The 24,150-nt window shown below is 43.4% G+C and overlaps 2 long non-coding RNA genes across 3 annotated transcripts; one reads left to right on the plus strand and one right to left on the minus strand.

Annotated features, from left to right (window-relative positions):
- The first annotated feature begins 1,366 nt into the window (after positions 1-1,366).
- On the plus strand, positions 1,367-9,691 carry LOC309538848. Of its 2 annotated transcripts, none has more exons than XR_014222389.1 (3): positions 1,367-1,505; positions 1,591-1,839; positions 9,520-9,691. It is a non-coding gene; the product is annotated as an uncharacterized lncRNA (long non-coding RNA). The 2 variants fall into 2 exon arrangements; XR_014222390.1 differs by having other exon boundaries at positions 1,591-1,807.
- A 9,205-nt stretch (positions 9,692-18,896) lies between these two features.
- LOC309538968 lies at positions 18,897-23,565 on the minus strand. Its single transcript, XR_014222561.1, has 3 exons — positions 23,233-23,565; positions 21,914-22,078; positions 18,897-19,070 (listed from the first exon to the last, which is right to left on the minus strand). It is a non-coding gene; the product is annotated as an uncharacterized lncRNA (long non-coding RNA).
- Between the last annotated feature and the right edge of the window lie 585 nt (positions 23,566-24,150).

A 24,150-nucleotide genomic window follows, 5' to 3' on the forward strand; every position in this document is an offset into this window, starting at 1 on the left:
CTCTCCCCCCCCCCCAATTGACTCTGTGCCAAAAGAGAAAGTGGCAGTGGGAGAGAGAAGCAGAGGAGAGAGTGTGACCCTCCCCACTCAGAACAATTTAAATAGATGTCCCAAATGACCATCAGCTCTAGTGGAAGAAACCCAGTTTCCTATTTTGTGTTGTTGTGCGACACATAGTTCCCTGCTCTAATTCTAGATGGCTAAATAAGCAAATTCCTAACATCCAAACAACAATAAGAAAGATGGGTGATCATGTTACATACAGTGGTTTCCAGGCAACATTGTTGAAGGTACATTTTCTCCTGCACCTCTTTCTTCCAGATCATTGTATGAGTTGAACAGTCAGAACCAAGAAGATAGACATCTCCTAAACTGTGGGTCCAGTGTCTCTGCTGGGCCCACTCGGGCACAAGCCATTGTTGTTGGGAGTCAAGGAGGAATCTGAGCTATGTGGGGAAGAGAGCAGGAGGAATGGAATGGGAGGATGTGGTGTGCTGGAGCTTATTGCTTCTAATGACACTTTAAAAGATTCTTTCATTTCTGAAACAAAGCCAACTTGCCATTGACTTCTGTGCTGAATGCTTCTTCCTTGTAGATGTGCTCCAGCAGTCAAACTGAGAATGCCAAACCTCCCACTTGTGCCAGAGGAAAAGAAAGAGTGATATTTGTGCCCGAAACAGAAGCGGAGCAATAGTCTCAAAAACATGTGGCATTTTTTAGTGTCTCTTTAGCCGCATGTACCTTTGATGCAGCCCCCAATGTATTATTTCCCTTGCCCCTCCCCCAGGCTTCACTCTCTCCCCCTTCCCCACCCTGGGGAGAGCGTCCTAATTTCCTCCATCACCATCCAAATCATTGGGAAATCTGACTTCTAAAAGGGCAGAACAATGGGGTTACTGTGATACAGTCCTTGTGGAACAATGCATGAAAAGACTCAATTCATGCTCTGTTTGACTATTTTTGGGTGGAGGCGTTTTTTTGAAACACCCACGGTTAAAAAAGAAGAAGTAGAAATGGTGAACGCCCACAACCAGGAATGAATTAGAATTGAATGAATAGAAGACCTGCCTTGTGGGAGACAGTCCACATTCAAGCTTCCAATATCTTCCAGCCAGGTCCCTCTGGAAGTTTATGGGGAGAGGATAACGGTGATGGCCATCCCTGTGGTTGCCTCCAGCACCTGGTACTCAGAGGTGCTCTACCTGAGAACAAGGAAGTCTCATGGCTAATACCATTTGATGGAATTGTCCTTCAATGCTCACCGTAGCTCACCGGGAAGGACAATAGCTCAGTGGCAGAGGACAAGGCCTTGTGTGCCAAAGGTTCTAGTTTCAATTCCTGAGATCTCTAGATAGAACTGTGGGAAGGATTCCAGAAGAGAGAGGCAGTTGGGGTCAGAGACTAGTTGGAAGCAGAGGGATGTTGGGAGGAACATCAGGAACAAGGGAGGAATAAAGATCTAGATTGGGATCTGCTGCCCTTGTGGATTCTGCTGCCTGAGATTGGTCACCTCACCTTGCTTCATAGCTGGGCTCTGGTGTGTTGGAAAGGAAATGGATGATTGCTTTGTTTCTTCTGGGAACCAATTAGGTCTGCACTTTGTGCTGTTGCTTCCAGGAAAATGGAGCTGAAAGGCAGACAGCAGTGTCACTCCACAGAGTCAAGTTCAAAAGCTTCAAATTCAAACTTCCAGATGGACTGTACTTCAGTAGCAGAGATCCATCTCCAACTGTTGAAAACCACAGAACACCAGTCAATTTTTCGACAGGAACTTTATTTTGTTTTCTTCGAGAAAAGGATGGGCAATGTATGCATTATTTGCTTATAAAACGATTTAACGTAAGTTTGAACAATTTGATCTTTGTGTTGGTGCCTGTTAGCTGGTGGGCCCAAGAAATCCTAGAAGATTCTCCTTAATGATCAAATAGCATTCAGATAATTTCCAAAATATTTTAGTGAAAGTAAAATTTGATTAATTCTAAGCACACACATTCTCTCTCTCTCTCTCTCTCTCTCTCACACACACACACACACACAAATATATAAAAATGTATCTCGGTGAAAAGTTATGTAAGTTTCTATTTTAAACTCATCTGGTCCTAATTTTCTAAATTTACTGCCTCAGAGCTAATGCCAAAGTGCTACATTTGATTTATGGAAACACTTGAGCACATTTTTCCATAGTGATATTGTAGAAATGCATTTACAGCTCTTTTTGTTATTGTTAGGAAATATTACAGACTAAAACAAAAATATTTTAAAGAATACTTTATTATAAAATACCATAAGACATACGGTTAACGAGGAATCTAGTAAACAATGCAATGTATTTTAAGAGCATTCCACACAGTTTGCTAACTTTTTCTGTTGCATTGAACAAGTTGATCCATCTGGTAAATGGATATTGAGAAATGTCTGCTTGGTGCCAAACCACTTTTTCAAGCACAGGCCACATTTTTGCAGGCAAATATTTAAGGGGCAGCCTTGCTATTATGTATCACTGATTGTAACACAGAGAAACACACACACACTGAAAATCCGACATCACAAAGGGGAAGAAGCACAGAAACAATTCCATTAAAAGTCGCTAAAATCAGAATCCCAAAGAGGTAGGGGTGTGTGTGTGTGTGTGTGTGTGTGTGTGTGTGTGTGTGTGTGTGAAATGGATCTGGAAATAAAGCATCTGCTGGAGCCAGACTCTAGCTTTCCATCCCAGAAAGGATTTAAGCATTTTGTAAAATGACAGCATGAAAAAGTGGAGGAGTTCAGACTTTGGGGAAAAGGCACAAAAGAAACCCCAAAGAGTTTCTGAAATCAGAATCAGAAACTGGAAAAAAAAGTTTTCTGAGAAACATTTGTATGTGTGATGACTGTGGATTAATTGGAATATGCCTTTCTGAGAAGATTGTGGGTTGTTTCCATCTGCTGTTTGTTTGTTTTTTTAATGCCTCAGGTCAAAGTTGCAGCTTCAGTATCACTGAAACATTTCCAACCATCTAGATTCACTGGAGATGGTGCAGAAAAAGGCCCCCCCTTCCTGCATTGGCAACAGCAGAAACGTAGCTTACTCTTAAAGATGTCACCATCTGTCTCTCACTCATTCACATCTCACTTACTAAAAGTCACAGACAAATGTTTTTGTTTTGTTTTTTTTAATTCCATGCTTTTCCCATGCTGGGGGCCCTCCAGCTCCGGAAGGCTCTGGGATACTCTTGTGAGATCTCATAATGGAACAATCCAAGTTCCTGTGAGATCCTGTGCTATCACCCCTAGCCTTCCAGAGCCGATGCAGTGAGCAAGCCTTGCCCAGAAGGCAAGCCAAGTGGATCCAGCAAGAAAAGAGCTTTTAAGCCAGGCATGGACAAACCTGGCCCTCCAGATGTTATGGGACTACAACTCCCATCATCCCTAGCTAACAGGCCCAGTGGTCAAGGATGATGGGAATTGCAGTCTCAAAACATCTCGAGGGCCAAGTTTGCCTATACCTGTTTTAAGCTTTTGGCACTCTCTCCTTCACCTGCTACCTGTGGGACAGCTCCAAGGGTCTGACTATGTATATGCATAACCCTTGGAGCTACCACCCCCGGTAAAATGAGGGATTACTATACAGTGGTACCTCGGGTTACATACGCTTCAGGTTACATATGCTTCAGGTTACAGACTCCGCTAACCCAGAAATAGTACCTCGGGTTAAGAACTTTGCTTCAGGATGAGAACAGAAATCGTGCTCCGGCAGCAGCAGGAGACCCCATTAGCTAAAGTGGCGCTTCAGGTTAAGTACAATTTCAGGTTAAGAACGGACCTCTGGAATGAATTAAGTACTTAACCCGAGGTATCACTATACCTGAGAATACCACTTGCAAACTGTATCCCAAATTTCTTCAACCAAGAATACATGCAAGCTGAAGATTTAGTAAATAAGCAGAGAGAAAAGGAAAGAAGTCACAAAGGTTGAAAAAGTGCAGTTAACTCTGATATGAGTATTTGATTGCTACTTCTGCCTTTGGGTCAGAATCACAGAAATGTTATAAACATTTATTTTTGTTAGAATCATAGAATTGTAGAGTTGCAGGAGTATTTTGCCCAATGGAAGGCAGATAAAGGTGTGTCATATGTGAAGGTTCAAGAGCTGCAAATTTAACTTAATATGGTATGACAATAACACAGTTCTGTGCTAGCAGATAGAGACCACTCAGGGATGTCACCTCCTATTATTTCCATGTGATAGGTGGCCACCAGTATCGGTCCACTTTCACAGCAACAGCAATGTCCTATAGGACATCTTTCAGATTCCAAAACTCCCTGAGGGGAAGGTGCATCTGGGGCCAGTCATACCATGAGGCAGGTGAAGCAGCTGTCTCAGGCAGCAGATACTGAGGTGCAAGGAGCTGACCGAGTTGTGTGTGCCATGCACCTGGCCTGTGCCTCCTAAGCTAGGCGGAGGATATAATCGCATTGTCAGTGTCAAAGCAAAATTCAACTGTAGCCTGTAGGCTTTTGTACATGAGAAGTGGGGGGGGGGGGGAGAGGCACCATCTTTTTCTTCACTTCAGGCAGCAAAATGTCTTGGACCAGCCCTGAGTAAATCTTTGCTTTACTCTCCATTTGGTAGAGAAGAGATACTTATAAGCACTTTTGTTTTGTGTTTGTGTTTAATGACTTTGGAGTTACAATGGTGTATGACTTTTTTCTCTTTTGGTGACCATGCTTTTCTGTGTGTATGGCTGCTTCGGGGTCTGACAGAAAGGTCAGGCTTGTCTTTTTCTCTCTGCTTCCCATTCATATGGTTAGTGATGATAACTCATCCTCCAAAAGATCCCTGTTGCTGCTTCATTGGCTGACCTCATTTAGCTTTCTTGTTTGACAATGCCACCATTGCAGGCTTTTCATTCTCATTCTCTAATGGCAGAGCCCCTTGGGAACTGCCCCAATGGAAGGCAATCATGGAATCTAATGGTACTATTTATCAGAGCAGCTTCGCTGAAGTGTTTCAGTAAATCAGAAGTTTTCAACTTTTTTGAGTCCATGGCTCCCTTGACCAACTACAATGGTACCTCGGGTTAAGTTCTTAATTCGTTCCGGAGGTCCGTTCGTAACCTGAAACTGTTCTTAAACTGAAGCACCACTTTAGCTATTGGGGCCTCCTGCTGCCGCCACGCCACTAGAGCATGATTTTTGTTCTCATCCTGAAGCAAAGTTCTTAACCTGAAGCACTATTTCTGGGTTAGTGGAGTCTGTAACCTGAAGTGTATGTAACCTGAAGCGTATGTAACCTGAGGTACCACTGTACATTCTTTCTGCAGCACCCCTGTGGGGCTCAGGAGCCCAATTATGTCACCCCTTGCCTACAGAGCTGGCAGCCTCTCACCCTTTTTCGAACACCCTGGTCTCTGAGCTGCCCCCCCCTTGCCCCAAAGAGAGGTGCCTCCTCACATTGCCCCACAGGGGCCTGGCAAACACCCCCTATCCAGCCCCAGAGGCAGAATTTGCCTGGGGAGCCTGTACCCAGGGCTGTTGCAACAAACAGCTGTGCAAGCCTTTGGGAGGCAGAGAATCAAGAGGGCATCAGAGGAGACAGGTAAGGAAGGAGGGACAGAGGCCAGTGTGCCCCCCCCTGACCATCATTCAAGGAACCCCAGGGTGCCACGGCACACTGGTTGAAAACAACTGAGTAAATGAGAAGGGGATCAAAATGGCTGAACCTTGCAGCTCTTTTCATGGCACAAGAACACGGCTCACGGCATCGAGGCAATTATTTTCCTAGCAACTTTTGGACTTTAAAAAAATTCTTATTATGCAATTTTTTTGCATGAATTGTGTGTGTGTGTGTGTGGAGAGAGAGAGAGAGAGAGGGAGGAAGAGAGAGAGAATGTCATTATTACAATGAAATTCTCTTACTCCCATTTAAGTAAAAAAAAAGTTGATCAGTATGAGATGAAAGTTATAAAAGGGGTAATAGTAGTGTTAGCTGCAGGTTGTTTAATTACATATTATTTTTATTACATTTATATCCCACCTTTTCTCTACTGTGTTACTGTAATGGAGAAAAAAATACTATTATGGATCACCTTCCCCCCCCCTCCAAATATATGGCAACTTTTGTTTGTTAAATGGGTTATCTTATACAGTATTCTCAAAAATGGCCCCAACATTAAGGTAGGGAGATAAAATTTCCGTGATAACTATCCAGGCTGCTTTTCTACGATTTTAAAAATAATAATAATCATCATTTTTTTCAAAATTACATTAATAGGTAGTGTGCATAATGATAAAGTGCATACTTATGTTCAACAAAGCATAATTGTGGAGTTATTAATATTTACATGACAGCATTTATTACCACACCAAATCCATCCATGATAAATCAACATCAATAAGAAAATATAAAGAACAATATTATGAATATATAGTAAGCTATTATATAAAGCAAAATATGTTGCTGAGCAGCATCTTGTACTTCCAAATTCCACAAATTCTTATATAAAAGCATACATAGTAAAAGCACAGATCTTACTCTCTATGTGGCAGCCCCTACCTTGTGGTACAGTCCCCTCCTGGAAATCCAGTAGGTGCTGACAGAACTGATATGTCATCAATTTTTAAAAACGTACCTGCTTACTCAGGCCTTCCTTTTTTAAAAAATCATCTTTATTGGTTTTATTGGTTTAACAGATTTTACAAATCTCACCATCATAATACATAATACATACCTTATTCCTTTTAACCTTAATACTTTAACTCTAAACAAGTTTGTACTTCCCTCCCTCCTTCTTCTGGTTTCTCTATATTTTCTTTATATTTACACATTTGTCATGTTTGCATTCTATGTGTACTTAATACTATGGAGTAATACTATTCAAAATTTCATTAAATATACATCCTCCAATTGTCGTAATATATTTTTTCAATGTTCTTAAATCCAAAACGAATGATTATGAGGTCTATTTCAGTCCCGCGAGTGTCTTTATTTGTGTACAGTTCTTTTCTAGGTGTGTTGTAAATTTCTACTCAGGCCTTCCTTAGCCTCATTAGATGTGGTAGGTGATAACTTTTTTTAAATGGTGCTTAGTGTGTTTTAGTGGATTGTTTTAAGTTCTAAATAAACAGTGCAATCCTATCCCTGTTCACTTCAAAAGGTAGTCGCACAGAATGCAATGGAACTTGCTCCCCATTGAGTGTGTATAAAATTGCAGCTTCAGTCTAAACCTTCTGACCTTCCTAGTCTGCTTATAAATATTTCCTCAATACATTCTGTAATATTTAAGCTCCAGAAATCTCTACACCCTAAAATCTCTGTAACCTGCTCCATCCTATTCCCACTTTCTTATCTTCCATATAGACAGTTTCCTGTCTCTCCCTTCAGCAAAAGGCAGCGACATACGGCAAAAAGTGATTCAGTGCAAATAAGCATTTCAACCCCTGAAGTATCTGCTGACCTTTTCCCAGGGCTTCTGAAATGCACATTCATTTTATGAAGCAGACACATAGTTCAAAGTTAACAATGCAGGAAACAGATCCCTTCCTCTCTCTTTTTTTTTAAATTTATGGATTTCTACCTTGCTACTTTATGCTATATTCAAAAAGCACACAAAGAGAAAAAGAGGGAGGAAGAGGTGGGAATATACAACAGGATAATAAACATTTTCCTCCACATTCACAATCATATTGTACTGTGAAAGGAAGTGACCGATGCTATGAAAGCATGACCTTTCTGGTGCTCAAACACGGTCACACCATTCTGACTCTCTGCTGAGGCTTGGCTGCTTAGTTCTGATATTCTTGTTTCAAACACCATAGAAAAGAATATTGATCTAGGATTCTGCAAATGAATATAGGAAACCCGCTAGGGATTTTAGAATGCCCCTCCTTATATTACAGAGCAGAAAAGTGAACCTATGCAGACCCTGAGATCATCCTCTGAAGCCCTTTCTCATGTGCCTTCTCCATGAGGGGTCTGGAGGGTGGCAACAAAGAATACAGACCCTTCAAGCGTCCCTATTTTTCAGGGACATCCCTAATTTAGAGAAGCCATCCCAGTTTCTGATTTGATCCCAGAATGTCCCGCATTTCCTTGTTGTTGTTGTTTAGTCGTTTAGTTGTGTCCTACTCTTCGTGACCCCATGGACCAGAGCACGCCAGGCACTTCTGTCTTCCACTGCCTCCCGCAGTTTGGTCAGGCTCATGTTTGTAGCTTCGAGAACACTGTCCAACCATCTCATCCTCTGTCGTCCACTTCTCCTTGTGCCCTCCATCTTTCCCAACATCAGGGTCTTTTCCAGGGAGTCTAAACAACAAATAAGATGTGTAGGGTATAAATAGTAAAATTATCATTATGGAATGGGACGTCCCTATTTTCATCGGTGAAATGTTAGAGGGTATGAGAGCAGGCCTTTTCTGCAGTGCCCCCCCCCTTTGTGGAATGCTTTCCCCAGGGAGGTTCACCTGGCGCCTTTAGGTGCCAGACAAAAATGTTCCTCTTCAGCTAGACCAGGGGTCTGCAACCCGCGGCTCTGGAGCCACATGTGGCTCTTTTACATCTTTGCTGCGGCTCCGGGGCGGATACTAGCAAGGGGAGGAGGCGCATTGTGCGCCCCGACACTCCTCACTGTGGCGGGCACTGTACTGGCTGTGACGTCGCATGGGGGCGGTGTGTGCGTTAGTCACGCACCGTCCCGACGTCACCTTCCCCCCCGCTGTCAGATCGTGGCACCGGAGATATATTTGTTTTAAATGTCGCAATGGTTTTGCGGCTCCCAGTTGTTGTTTTTTCTTCGGAAACGGGTCCAAGTGGCTCTTTTTGTCTTAAAGGTTGCAGACCCCTGAGCTAGACCTTTGGCTGATTATCATCTGATACCCTTTTAAATGTGTTGTGGGAGGGGGGGTTATTGGTTTGTTGTTCTTAATGGTACTATGCATTTTGTGGGTTTTATATAGTAATTTTATGTTGTGAACCACCCTAAGATCTGTGGATGAAGGGTGGTATACAAATTTAATAAATAATAGTAATAGTAATAAAAAAGTTCTTTTATCTGTTTGTAATGTTGATGATGCTTGTGGCGAAGTCTACAGTCACCACCCACTCTATAGGGTTTATTTGTGGGAGAAACCACAGGGGCTCAGAAGAATTGCATAGGAGGGGGTGAGCAACCATCCCCCCCCCGGAAGGTCACATGCAGTGATGGAAGGGCAGGCAGGAGTCACATGCCAGTGGGCGTGGCTAGAGCCAGCAGTGGGTGGGGCATACATGCATACATGCACCCTCAATTCATTCCCCATCACAGTCTCCCATGCCATAGGAGATGCTTCCATTGCAGCATTTCCAAGGCCATCATAGCAGTTGGAGCAAATATTTTCAGGGGATTAAAAGATTCCCTCTTGAATATTTTTCTGTCACATAGGCCTGGAACGCTGTCCCATAATGGATTCAAGTAAGGCCGAAATCACATGGTTTTAATTCAAGAGTTCAATCTCTCTCTATATTTGTCTTTCTCCCCGTCTTTCTCTCCATTTTATTCACAGGAAAGTCCTCCACATCCATCATTGTTTTCCTCTCATCGCTACAGATGTGAGAAATAAGAGAAGTTGCTTTCCTCCACCTATTTATAGTAACACCCTCCACCCATTTGAGAATGGAAATACGGTAGTGGTGAATTATTTTATGGGTTCCCCACCCACAGACATAGGGGCTATTGCACCACACAGCTTCCTGGAACGATAGAGTTGAAAATAAATCAACAGAAAGGCAAGGAAAGCATGTGATATTGCAGTCATAAATTTAGTTCCTACAACTTTATTTTACGTACAGTGATTGTGCTATGTGACTACACCGAGAAAAAGCTGGTCCGAAAACAGATGGGCGGGGTGTAGAAATAACAACAACAACAACAACTATTATTATTATTATTATTAGTAGTAGTAGTAGTAGTAGTAGTAACCCTATGCATTTCTAATATGGGGAAATGGCTTCTGGGGCAGAGGCCATGTGTTTCATGAACACTTGAATCAGGCACCACTTTTAAAATGAGATGTCCACTGGAGAACCATTGGAAATCTGCAACACATTCACATTCATTCATTCATACATACATACATACTACAGCAGGTGTGGGCAACCTTGGGACTTCCAGACACTGCTGAACTACAACTTCTGTCATCCCTAGCCATTGGCCATGCTGGCTGGGGCTGGTGGGAGCTGTAGTTCAGTAACACTTGATGGGCCAAAGCTTTCACTTTGAAGGTGATCCGGAAACTGCAATTAATCCAGAATGCGGCAGCTAGACAGGTGACTGGGAGTGGCTGCTGGGACCACATAACACTGCTCCTGAGAGATCTGCTTTGGCTCCCAGTACGTTTCCGAGCACAATTCAAAGTGTTGGTGCTGACCTTTAAAGCCCTAAACGACCTTGGTCCTGTATACCTGAAGGAGTGTCTCCACCCCCATCTTTCAGCCCAGACACTGAGATCCAATGTCAAGGGCCTTCTGGCAGTTCCCTCATTACAAGAAATGAGGTTACAGGGAACCAGGCAGAGGGCCTTCTCGGTAGTGGCGCCTGCCCTTCAGATGTGAAGGTAATAAGCAGCTATCCTATCTTTAAAAGACATCTGAAGGCAGCCCTGTTTAGGGAAGTTTTTAATATTTAATGCTGAATTGTTTTTAACCCCTGATTTGAAGCCGCCCAGAGTGGCTGGGGAAACTCAGCCAGATGGGTGGGGTATAAATTATTATTATTATTATTATTATTATTATTATTATTATTATTATTATTATTTCACACACCTGTACTCCAGGGATGGGCCACTTCTTCCAGGACAGAGATGAAATCACATTTTGCAAAATGGTGGAATGTGAAATATACTGGCTCAGCATTGTGAATTCAGCTGCTACAAGTAGTTGGAAATTAGGAATTCAAACACTTTAGGTTTATTAGCATCTCTTTCATATCTAAATTTTGACAGGTGGTAATAAACAAAAATTCACAGAGGCTGTCAACAGCCCAATATGAAATGCTATTTCATGTCAGCACTGGCGGAGGAACAGAGGGGCGGGGGGAACGCCCACCCCCTGCACCATCGGGGAGGGGGGCGCCATCGTGGCCACCCCTGGCCACTCGCCACGCACCCCCTCCACCGTGTGCCACACCCCTGCGGGTGGCATGCCACACCTCCGGGTGCGTGCCACACCCCCGGGATGCGCGCCAGCCACGCCCCCGCCTGCTCTCTGCCCCCAGTGCCGGAGCATGCAGCTTCTCCACTGCATGTCAGCTGTCAGCTGTAGCTGGATTACTCTTAGAAGAGAGGAAGGGAGGGAGGGGAGAGGGAGGGAGGGAGGAAGGAAGGGAAAGAGAGAGAGATAAAGAAAGGAGTTTAATTGGCCTGGAAGCCAGAGATTTGTGGGAGTCCACACCATTGCTTCAGGGATCTGACTCAAGCTCAGTGTTTTTTGCTGCCTGCTGCAGAATATCACTTTGTTTTGCTTATATGCTCATAAAATAGATATTTAAAAGATATGACATCTCCATTGCACTCCCATCCTAAGGAAGTGAAAAACTGTAGCAATGCCCCTAGACATTTAATTTCTTGGGGAAGTGGAGAAAGCTGAGCAATATGACATCGGAAACACATGGAAACCACCTTTAGGGGCTCCCATAGCATTTGGAGAAAGGAGCCACATAGACTGGGTGAAATAATCACTAAAATTATTGTTTTTAACGGTGTTTTATCATTGATCACACCCTGCTATTTTATCAGATGGCAGCATATAGTATTAAATAAGTAATAGGTAAAGGTAAAAGATCTCTGGACAGTTAAGTCCGGTCAAAGGTAACTATGGGGTGCGGAGCTCATCTCGCCTTTCAGGCTGAGGAAGCCAGCGTTTGTCCGCAGATAGCTTTCCGGGGTATGTGGCCAGCATGACTAAATCGCTTCTAGTGCAACAGAACCCCGTGACGGAAGCCAGAGTGCACGGAAACGCTGTTTACCTTCCTGCCACAGTGGTATCTATTTATCTACTTGCACTGGTGTGCTTTCGAACTGCTAGGTTGGCAGAAGCTGGAACAGAGCAACGGGAGCTCACCCCATCGTGCAGATTCGAACCGCCAACCTTCCAATCAGCAAGCCCAAGAGGCTCAGTGGTTTAGACCAGTGTTTCCCAAACTTTTTTGGGCAACGGCACACCTGTTTAATGAAAAAAATCTCGTGGCACACCACCGCGGCACAGCCCGTGACGTCAGCGCGCAGCGTCACGCCGGGAGGGACGCACGAAAGTGAAAGTTTTTTCCCTCCCCCTTGCCGGGGAACCTCCAAGCTTTGGGGGTGGGAGGAGGCAGCAGAGCGAGGGACTGAGGGACGGCGGCAACTGAGGCGGCGGCGGCTGTTGTGGTGGTGGCGGCGATAGCGGGCGGAGGAGGGGGCGGCGGCGGGGCTTGAGGAGCCGTCGCCGGGAGTTGCTGCTGCTGTTGTTGCTGCTGCTGCCCGGACATGCCGGCCTCCTCCTCCTCCGCTGTCTCGCGCTCCTCCCTTTTGCACGCGCTGCCCCGCCGCTCGGCACCACCACCGCGGAGCCGCCCCCGGCTCGACGCGGATCCTCGCCGCCGCCGCCTCTCACCGCCCGACTCGCCCGCCTCCCTCCCACGGCACACCAGCCAATGTCTCACGGCACAGTAGTGTGCCGCGGAACACCGGTTGGGAAACACTGGTTTAGACCACAGCGCCACCCACTCCCTTAAATAAATGATGTCATGCTTTGATCTCACTGTTGCCAAGCCTTAAGAGGAATGACATGTTTGGATTGAGCAGCATTCAAATCAGTTGCTAATTGACACCATTCATTCCTAAAGACATTATCAAACTGAACTGAGTGCCATCCAGCCATGCCAGGGCAGAAATGGGTGCTACATTATCCCAGTAACACACAACTTGTCCCAAAGAAGGATTTGAAGGAAGTGAGAAACATTACTAGAGGAAGAGGTTGAGAGGGAGGAAGGCTGGCCGAAAGCAGGTGGGAGGCTGTCCATTCGTATTGCATGCTTTCCTCTTTCTTTTTTAATGCTAGTAGGCAGGTGGAGCAAAAGAACTTCCCTGTGCCAGGAGACAGCCCAACATTGTGGTGGTCTCTCTGGAGCTGTTTAGGCAGTGTGCATGAAACAACTCAAAGTAGATGCTCCCTTGGGTCACAAAACAGCAAGCTGTCATTAGCAGCTTTTATGAGAAACCATAATTATTATCCGACACTAAGTATGAGAGCATATTTTGTCTGCGCTAGGGATTTAGTTCTATTTTAACTTGGTCCCAATTAGAAAACATCATGATAATCTGTAGCCTCAGGCTTTTCCTACCCACCCATGAATGGATGCTTAACTTAGCCACTCAAAACAAACTTGAAGGGCTGAACAGAATCTTCACATTCCCATACAGAGGCTCAGCGCACAATTGTGCCCTTTGTATCCAGCCAACATCAGGGGAAGAAGGTATACACTTGTGTAGGCTGGTGCTGCTAACTATTTCAATATCTACAGTATGCCCAACTTCTGCACTGTTGCCCCAATCTAGAATGTAAGGACATGAGGGAAGCCTACATGGCCCATTGGGCAGACCCTCTCACCAGACTCACTAGAGTATGGGCTACTGAGGCCAGTCTATCCCATTCCAGGGGTGATCATGGCTGGCAAAACAGCCTAAGCTGGGCATAAACACTTCTAGCCACAGAAGCCACTTGGGACTCCAGGGTAGCACAACTTCTCCCAGAGCAGGTAATCCACCTACTTTCCAGATACAACACCACACACTTACAGTGCCTCCTCCATCTCTTTGGTCTCAGTTTGTTGACTGCTTCCATCCAGTCCAACATCTTCATGGCCTCTCATGATGCAGATGGAATGGAGAGATAGAGCTGTGCGTCATCAATATACTGATGGCATTGTGCTCTACATCCCCAGATGACAGCTCCCAGTAGTTTCATATAGAAATTGAATAGCTTGGGAGACAGAACAGACCCCTTCAGGACTTCACAGCCCCAAAGCCATGGGGCTTAGCAACCATTCCCTAGTGCTACTTGAGGAGATTTCACCCCTCCCATACCCAAGAATCTCCTGACCATCTCCTGATGGTCTCTGCTGACTCTCCACAGAGAAGAGGAGGCGTGTCCTGCCTATTTACTTATTCTGCCCAGCAACATATCTGTGTGTGTGAGAGAGAGTCAGTCAGTCAGTGTATCGGAGAGAGTGAGAGTGTTAGAGATCATAGAGATAAGATTGCTGCTAAGAGCAGCTGCAGACTCTCAGTGTAGCATTGATTTATGCTTAGAATATTCAGCTCTGTATATAGCTTTGTATCATAGTTGTAGTTACAGAATAAAAGGAAGATATTCTACAGAGCTGCTCTCCGAGTGGTTTATACTCTGCAAGACTCTGCAAAACTCTGCTGCGCAACGACTGTATTATTGAGACAGTGAATCCGGTGCTCTCAGCTCTAAGCTGTGAGTCCACAGCACTGTGACCTGTTCCTGCGAGAAGGAGGTCTCTGGCGGTGCTACCCAGCTCGCCTAGCCCAGTCGGGGTTGAGGTGCATGAGTCCAGTTGGCGCACTGGCTCTACGGCGATGCTGACACTACTTTGTGATAGCCATCCTGCAGGTAGAAGTGGAGCCACTGCAATACAGTTCCTCCAACTCTGAGTTGTTCCAGAAAGACGCCATGGTCAATGGTATCAAAAGCTGCTGAGACATTCAGGAGAACCAACAGCGTGACATTCCTCCTGTTTCTCTCCCAGTAAAGGTGACCAGTCAGGGCGACCAAGGCTGCTCTAGGGTTAAAACTGTTCCAGGGCCTGAAACCAGAAACAGGATCTAGATAACCTGATTCCTCCAGGCACATCTGCAGTGGACTAGCCACTACTGCCTGAAAACCAAATATCACCGAAAGCCAAATCACGATTCCATGACTCTCTTAATCATATAGTTACATGTAGAGAGAAAGGCACGCCTTGCTTCTTGAGTGCCCGAATGGGATGCAAGCAGGAGGTTTCCATGTTCTGATTACTGATTGATTTGAAGTTGAGATATTTTGAAGAGAGAGAGTGTGTGTGGTCCTGGTATTCTAATGGATGTTTTTAATGCAAAAAAAAGCTAGCCTTCTTTCCCCTACTTCATCCAAAAAAGACCATGCACCATTCTGATTCATTAAGCAGGCGGGGTCATACTATTCATGCTGATGCTATACAATGCAGACATCCTATTTTTAAAAACACATGAATAAGCAGCAAAGAAGCACATTTTCTCCTTTGAACTTTATTCTGTCTGTTTCTTGCATCAGAATGCTGTCAATTCCCAAAACCTATTAGGTGGCCTGATCTCAGCTGAGAAGTATCAGAGAGTGGAAAATCCATAAAACACACATACAAGAGAATGTTTCAGAGCACCAGATCTTACATTCTTTTGAAGTACTACTGACAAGAAGAGAAAAGAGGGAGGGAGAAAAGAAAAATGAAGAGGCCTGTTGCTAACACTTATATTTTATTTCAACTTATAAACTTGTTCCAACACTTTACAAAATAAAAACAATGCTCATGATATGAAACAGAGCAAACCAGCCCCATTCTGGGGCTGGGGAATTGTTAGGTGTTGGCTTATGGGGCCTGAGCCCTTGGTCTTCTGAAGCAGACCTGCTCTTTCCTCCATTTAATTCTTCTGGACTTTGCTTATTGGACAGATGGGCACAGTGAGACCACAGCATCCGCCGGCAAAATTTCCCAGAGTCATCGTACATAGATAATAGCATACAGAGATTTTACACCAGTGTGTGCGAACTGTGCCCTGTGTCCTTTAAGAACCTAGCAATGCAGCTAGTCAGTAGAAATCCCATTGAAATGAATGGGGTGAGGGTCACCAACCTTTTAAAGTTTGTGGGACCATTTGGATTTTTGAGCAGCTGCTTTGGATGCCGTACCTCTGACCCAGATGCTACATACAGTAGCATTCCTCCACCCCACAGCCAGGGCTTCCTGATGGAGCCTGTTTCTCCCTGGCTCCCTCTGCAGCTGTACAAATTGCAAGAGGAAACAAACACCCAGCAAAGGCTGCCTGGTGAGTTTGCATCCCCGTTAGATCCAGCACCTGGGCCCCAGCCATTGTTTGTTCAAACAGTTCATTAAAAGGCTTCAGCGGTTCTTTTCTTCTACAGAGCATTTGTTTGGGGAGAAACAGGTTGCAAAAATGATAATTGCCATTGTGTTTTATTGCCTATTGGGTTTGTTTCCTGGCATTTAGGCCAAAGTGCAGAAGAAAGAGTTTGGGGGAGCTGCTAGCAACTACTCAGGGACCAGGCGAGCAAGGTGTGGTCCTGCTAAATGTTTGTATGATTTTATCAAGACTCACACAATTACATACAGAGCCATGTAAACAAAGAAGTGCTGAACAAAGGAGCACAAAAACAACATTGTTTGGCTGACCCTCTCTTGTTTCCTTTAAATGCATTATTTTAAAGAACAGCTGAGATCACTACTGACTGGAGGCGGGCAAATGCTGTCCCCATCTTCAAAAAAGGGGGGAAAGGAAGACTCAGGTAACTACCAATCGATGAACTTGACATCAATACCAGGGAAGGTCCTGGTATTCAACAGTCGGTCTGTGAGCATTTAGAAAAGGATGCTTTGATTACTAAGACCCAGCATGGGTTTCTCAAAAATAAGTCATGCTAGACCAATCTGATTATTATTTTTTTTAATGGAATTGCAAACTTGGTGGATCATGGAAATGCTGTGGACATAGTGTATCTTGATTTTAGTAAGGCTATAAAGGGTATAAGGTAAGTGGAATAAATAATAAAATTACCACCACCACCATCAGCATTAAATAGGACGTCTCTATTTTCATTGGAGAAATGCTGGAGAGTATGTGATCTGTGCAAAAGAGGTTCATATTGCAAACAATGAAACCAAAAGCTGGTGAAACTTTGCCTAAAGTTGGATTCAGATGGAATGCTTATTATTCAAGAGATTGTACAGTAATGGAGGGCAGTTGCTCTGAAAACCCTCTAGCCCTCAGCTGCTACTGAAACTAAGCCTAAATATATACTGAACTGAGGACATCTTATTCCCACCTCTTCCCTGTGCTAAGCCAAATCCCAGGAAACCATAGTTTGGCTTACTAAGTCATGCAAACCAGATCAGTGAGTATATCTGGGAACCAAGGAGGGGGGGGAGGGATATTCCAATAGTATTGTTACAGATCTAGAGTAACAGAGTTTAGGAGTGCGAGGGCACCCATAACTGCTGGACATAGTGAATATTAGAAATTTGTAAAGGGGTAGAATTTAGCTGGTATCTGGAGTATTGAAGGGAAGATGCCAGGCCAGGGCCTCACCTGGGATAGGTAAAGGTAAAGATAAAGGACCCCTGGATGTTTATGTCCAGTCAAAGGTGACTATGGCGTGCAACGCTCATCTTGCTTTCAGGCCGAGGGAGCCAGCATTTGTCCACAGACGGCTTTCCAGTTCATGTGGCCAGCATAACTAAACCACTTCTGGTGCAACAGCACACCACTTACCTTCCTGCTGCAGCGGTACTAAAAATGACAAAAGGTGCTGGAAGCAAGTCATTAGCACAGTGGTTCTCAGAGGGTGTGGCAGGAGAGGATGGCAAGTGTGCCAGGAAGATTCAAGGACAATCAATATTAGATTTTGGGAATGGCTCATGTTCCTATGTAGCTGCATTGTTTGATACTTTCTAGATGCCCCATGATTTTATTACAAAGTAGCTGTGTTATGTGTCATAAATCAAGCACTGCTAGGAGCTGTTTCTTTTAGTTTTCTAACATATTTCTTATCAATTAAAAATTAGGTGTGAGCAAATTTTTACTCTAAAATGTGGGCCCCGGAGAAAGTTTTTTGAGAACCACTGCATTAACACATCAGTGAAAACCATCACCAGGGCAAAAGATTCTCTGAAGAAGAAGAAGAAGAAGAGTTTGGATTTGATATCCCGCCTTTCACTCCCTTTAAGGAGTCTCAAAGCGGCTAACATTCTCCTTTCCCTTCCTCCCCCACAACAAACACTCTGTGGGGTGAGTGGGGCTGAGAGACTTCAGAGAAGTGTGACTGGCCCAAGGTCACCCAGCAGCTGCAGGTGGAGGAGTGGAGACGCGAACCCGGTTCCCCAGATTACGAGACTACCGCTCTTAACCACTACACCACACTGGCTCTCTGCCAGTGAGGGGGGGGGGATACAAGAGATGTCCTTCAGGAAAATTGGGCCCTTTTGAAAAAACAGTGGTCTGGATAAGGGGTGCCAGCAGACAGAGGTGGGAAAAGTTGTTTTCTGCAAAGGTTCTTGGGATGGAGAAGGGTGGAGCCAAGGCTCCATGCAGGGACTAAGGGACAGAGGTCAGCCTGAAGTCAGCCTGGGACAGAGGTACAGAGATGTGTTGGAATCTGATGCTGCACAGCTGTGGAGAACAAGCCCCTCTTGAGATGTGAATATAAATGCTGTAAACTCTGCATTCCCTCCACCGAAAACTTCCAGTGTTAATATGCATTAATAAACGATATTTCTTAAAGACCTAGCAGTCTTCGCCACACCTTGATTCCCAATAGAAACAAGACCCTGAGTAAGTATCTGGAGCCTCCTGGAAGTTTGCTACCACTCAGCAGAGATCAGGGGTAGCGTGCAACCTTCGTAACTGTATTTTAAAAAATATATATATCAAAGTTTCTTGGATTCTGGAAAGAAGACGCCAAGGGTTGTTAAACCCTCTCATATGTTTAGAGGTCATTTGCTGCATTACATCTCCTGTTTATTTTCTGTACATATTTGACAGTACTCCTCTTTGACAGTACAACACTCTGTGGTGTCGCTGAGCTAAAAACACCCACCCACCCAACATCCTTAATCAAACACAGAACACTTTATGCATTCATAAGCAAAACGCTGGTGCTATTTTCCTCATTTCAAACGAGAAGGTTAACTCTCAGTCTAGACAAACCTCCTGGTAGACCTTCTCTTGTGAACCTCAAAGGCCTGCAGGACGCATCATCTCTGAACATGTTTCTTATTTTCCAGACAAGCCCAGGGGATCTGCATCTTTCAATAAAATTCCTGGCTCCATTAAATTGCCTCTTACTGCAATTTTTTTTTTTTTTTTTGCTTTACATCAATAAAAAATATTTTCTTTAAAAAAAACACAAAAACCAATAACATCAGAATAGTAGGTTTTCATCATGTAAATGACATGACTTAAGGCAAGCCATGTTTGAGCTATACTTTATATTACATTTTTCAGCTTTTCAGATCAGGCTTTCAGGCTCTAAAAGTGTGCACAGAGGCCTCTCTTTTTTTCTTTGGAAAGAGACGACAAAATCTCTTGGATAGTATCCAGTACTATGGTCCCTTATCATGTAAGGTGATCCAGAAACCAGATCATTTCACTCACAAGGTAAGAGTTGGATTCTGCTGCTTTCTTCTAGATCCACTGCTTCTCCAGCAAGTGGTTCCAAATTGACTAGTTGACCCAAATATTGTATGAGGAATCTACAACTTTCTCATTTCCTAGAACTGCAGTGGAACCCTATCATGAGTCCATGTCCAGAAAACAATTTCTGATCCGTTTCAGCTCTACAATTCTGATTCTATGAATGTTATGAAGTATAACAAAGCCTTGTCTATCCATTCCTGTTCCAGCATAATGAAGAGGTTGCCAAAGGCCACATCCAAGTGTTCAAGATTACAAATTGGTCAGATTAGTTAAATTATTTTTTGATTATTCAAATTATACTGAATGCAATTTATTTTGCTTTTGCTTTTATTTTCTTCAGGCAGACTCCCATTTGGTTTTTAAAACTCTCCCTCTCATAACCATTGATTTTATCTTTATTGTGCTGTGTAATTTGTTATTATAAAATAATAATAGCAGCAGCATAAATGTTTCTCAAGTTGAAAAAAGGCCACAGATTATATAATTCACAGCTTTTTTCTTCTTCAAAATTTTTATTGGTTTTCACAATATTATAAACAAACAAACACGCAAGACAAACAAACATAAATCATAGCCTTATTGAAAATTACACTTATTAACTTTGTTAAGTGACTTCCTCACTACCCCTTGGTTTAATTTCATTGCATGTCCTTTTAACGGTTTTCCAAATCCCAATTCTTATGAAATTTAACTTAAACATTAACATCCTTAAATCTTCACCTTATGGAATTAAACATATTAATTCATCACTTAACATAAATAAAATCCTAAGGCAATTAAGTATCTGCAAGCTATTTTCAATTAATCTAACTTAACAAATTTAACTAGATAAACATTAAATTTATTCCTCTCTTCCTGATACTCCTTCTGGTCGCGGACTCCACACCTCAGCTTTTTTATATAGGCAGTCTCTTAAAATGATTGTTCCAAATCATTATAGCTCAGTCAGTACAGCATGAGACTTTAGTCTCAGGGTCATGGGTTCGAGTCTCACGTGGGGCAAGAGATTCCTGCATTTCAGGGGATTGGACTAGATGACCCTCAGGGTCCCTTCCAACTCTACAGTTCTATGATTCTATGATTCTATGAATCTTGTAGGTCAGACATGCACTCTGAATTGCTTCCATAAGACAGATATATGGTTACTATTTGCTAACTTGGTCCACATCACCAAAAATCTTAGGGATGCATCAATGAAACACATCTGTCTATCATCTGTCTGTCTATCTATCTATCTATCTATCTATCATCTATCTATCTATCTATCTATCTATCTATCTATGATACTGCATTTTATTCCTCTCTCTTTCCCTCCCAAACATCTTTGAAAGGGACCAGTTGTACCTGACTCTCATCTGAAGGTTGGCTGAGCAAAAACGTTTAGCTGAGACATTCCCCAGTGATGTCCTAATTGGTAAAATGATCTCATTTGGGCAAATGTTATGCAATACTGATGATATATAATTATGAGGCTTAGAAATGCTCACGTACGCCAGTCGTATTCACACAAAATCCCACAGCTAAATCAAGGGGGTTTGCGCTGGAGCCAGGAATGCAGCTCTGTCAATGTTTTTTTGGTCAGTAACTATTTCCAAGCATTGAAACAGCAGCAATGCTTAAATAAGAATAAGGAGGCCTCAGGATAATTACTGGTAGAAACCCTTCTATGGAGAAGGCCCAGGCAATTATAATAGCATTATTCTTTGGCCCACTTTCAAGCAACCTAACCAGTTAGCTATTGGGCTGGATTTTGAGAAAAAGATGAAAAGGTGATCAGTCTTTAAAACAGACACTATTGTTTCTTTTGGGCTGTATGGGGTGTTAGGGGAGGGGTAGTAGCTGGGGTGGGGGACGACACATTGTGCTTCTTTTGGGGTAGTTTGTTCACCTTTGGTCCCCACCTTGCACCCAGCTCTTACCTGTGGCTTCTAGAAGCTGTCAGCATGTGACAGCGGTCATACCCCAGGAATGAATTTGACTGGCTGGCTAAACCAGGTGAGGGTAGCCGATGGGTCTCAAATGCTCATTGAGTTTGGGACTTCCCCTGCATGTGAAGACAGGCTCCAGAAGATTGAGCAGACAAGACCAACAGTGGGTCCAACCAGTGCTATTTTTCTAGAAAATGAGGTGCCGGAACTCACCATGAACGCCTCCCTTGTTCTCTTATAATGGCATCGGAGCCCAAATAATCATGAATGTACAGTACGAATCATGTGTTCCTGCAGTGGCTAAACTATGAGTAAGAAATGGCTCAGTATTGGCAGCCTTTGCCTGCTTCATTGCTCTTTCACTACTTTATTCAGAACCATAAGCAGAATCCCTGATTAGGTTAACTGGCATTTCAACTTGTTTTGCATGTAATTTGGGGACAGAATATTTCCTTGCTGGGATTAATTAAAATTAAACAAAATATAGTTTATCCAGCTCTCAGAAAGCTAGGTGTCCTACTTACAATTGGTCAATATGCAGTAAGCACTGCAGTTTTGTATCTTCTTGACGATTATCAGTCATGATAGTAAATCCAGTTTAGACTTCTTGGCAGATTTTTCTGCTCTTTCCTATGGTGACATTTAGTTTCCTATCCAGGATTTCCTTCTTCTGAATGTTCCTTTGGCCTCTGAAACAAAAGGTTCAGAGGAACACAGTTGTTAACTCAGAGAAGGAAAAGCTTCTTCTTGCCACATGGCCAATTAAGCATTCAAAACTCAGATTAAATTCTCTGAACATTCTTGCAGGGATGCAGGGAGGATCTTAAAAGAAGGTGTGGCTGCCAATTCAAGGGAATGTTACCCCTACATATTGTGACAATGTGTGACTTACAGTGAGCCTAGAAACAAACCATTGTCACACTCATTTTTTGTTTGCCATCCGTCAGTACAGGAATGAGAGTGTTGAAAAGAAGACAGCACTTTGCTCTATGAGCTCAAAGACTGAAATGGCAAACAACTTTGCTATTTTTTGAAATCTTATAATTTATAAAAAAAATTGGACAACCTCTGGCTTATGGTCCTACTTGACCTGGCAGGGTCCTAATTTTGTCTGTGAGGATTTGTCCGGTCTTCTGTAGGTGTAAAGCTGGAAAATGTTGCTGTTTCTTTCATTTCAAAACTAGCCCAAATTCTACCCACATGTTGAAATCTCCCTGAATCAAACAAAACACCTGTGTGAATGCACCTGAAGCCAGCCTTGGTTTTTTTGTTTGGGGGGGGGACTTGATCTAAAGCTGAGGTGCTGAGTTCTGCCTGAAATTGAAGGGGCTCGTCATGCAAGTCGCGAGGAGGCCATGAGGCCTACAGTGGCAGTGGGGTGGCCTGGTGAGATCTGGCCCCTCAATATTGGGGAGGCTCAGCCCCATCCCCACAAACTTGGGGGCGCTGAGGTGTCCTCAGCCCCCTGGAGTTGGTGCCTATGCTGTGTATTATTAACAATTAGCCTAATTAAACTTTCTTTAAGATGGCAGGATTTGAGTAATGCTTGTAATATGTGAAGAACTATGGTAAAATAGATTATTTGTTTTAAAAAATATAGAAAATAAGGGAGGCAGTTGAAAAAAAGATTGATAATGGTAACCATGGAAGAGCGGAGGAGAGTCAAGGGGTTCAGGGAATCCTGAATGATGATGTTGATGTACAATGTTTGAATTCAAACTGGTTATGTAAAACTCAAAAAAAAACAACCTTTCTTTAAGAAGAAAAAACCACATAAATTGGTTTGCAGAGACCTGAAATCATTCAGTAGCTTTTGAAAGAGAGGCTTAAACTTTCCCAGTACCTAATATTTCTGGATACAGAATCCTCAGACAGCTGTCTCATTTCTGCATGGGATCATGCTAGTTCTTCTTGCTAGTCAGTCCAATATGATTTCCCACGGGTGGGTTCCTTGGTTCAGATATCACAGAAGCAGAATTCTTTATGTCTTTTCATCTTCTTGTAGCCTGAGACCTTGGGATGGTTGATGGACATCTTTTGCTCTGCCTTTGTTGCTCTGTTGCTCTTGCCACAGCCAACGGCCAACTTCACTGCTGAACTTCTCTGCCAGTTGCAAGTCATCAACTTGTGTTGAATCTATAGAGGGGGCTTCCTTATTCCCACCTTCAAATGATATCCTAGCTCAAACCTTACTAACATCTTAAAGTCTGCCAAATTATGGGCCAAATAGCCATTTAATGTATCAATGGGGAAGCTGAGCAGAACATCAAGTACCGTAGTTTATAATGACCTCAGAATAATCATGTTTATAAAGAATTATAGAGCTGGAAGGAAACTTCAGAATCATGTAGTCTAACCCTGAGATGATGCAGGAAACTCACTACTACAGCTCCCTGATAGGATGGAGAATTGAGCCCAAACTAAGAAAAAAAAATCAAAGTTGATAATGTCAAGTTCTGTATTTAGGTAGTGTAGCACCCTGCTTGTGGTTAACGCTTAGCTGGAATGAAATATTCAACGCAGCAATAGAGAAATTAAAATAATAATTTATTTGTCAGACAAATGAGAGGCACAGTGGTATATGGTTACCAAGCTCTGGCCTGGTCTCCTGTCATTATGGCCAGCACTTATATTCCCTCAGTCCAGCCCCCTTGCTCCTCCTTTGGCTGCCTCTGTCCAATCAGCCTGGTTGAATTTCCTATTGGCTGATTGCTATAACCAATCCTAAAAGATACACCCATTTCCTATTGCCTTTTATGGG

Source organism: Podarcis vaucheri (genome assembly GCF_965113315.1).
Source record: "Podarcis vaucheri genome assembly, chromosome: 8".
In the NCBI taxonomy this organism is placed as follows: Eukaryota; Metazoa; Chordata; class Lepidosauria; order Squamata; family Lacertidae; genus Podarcis; species Podarcis vaucheri.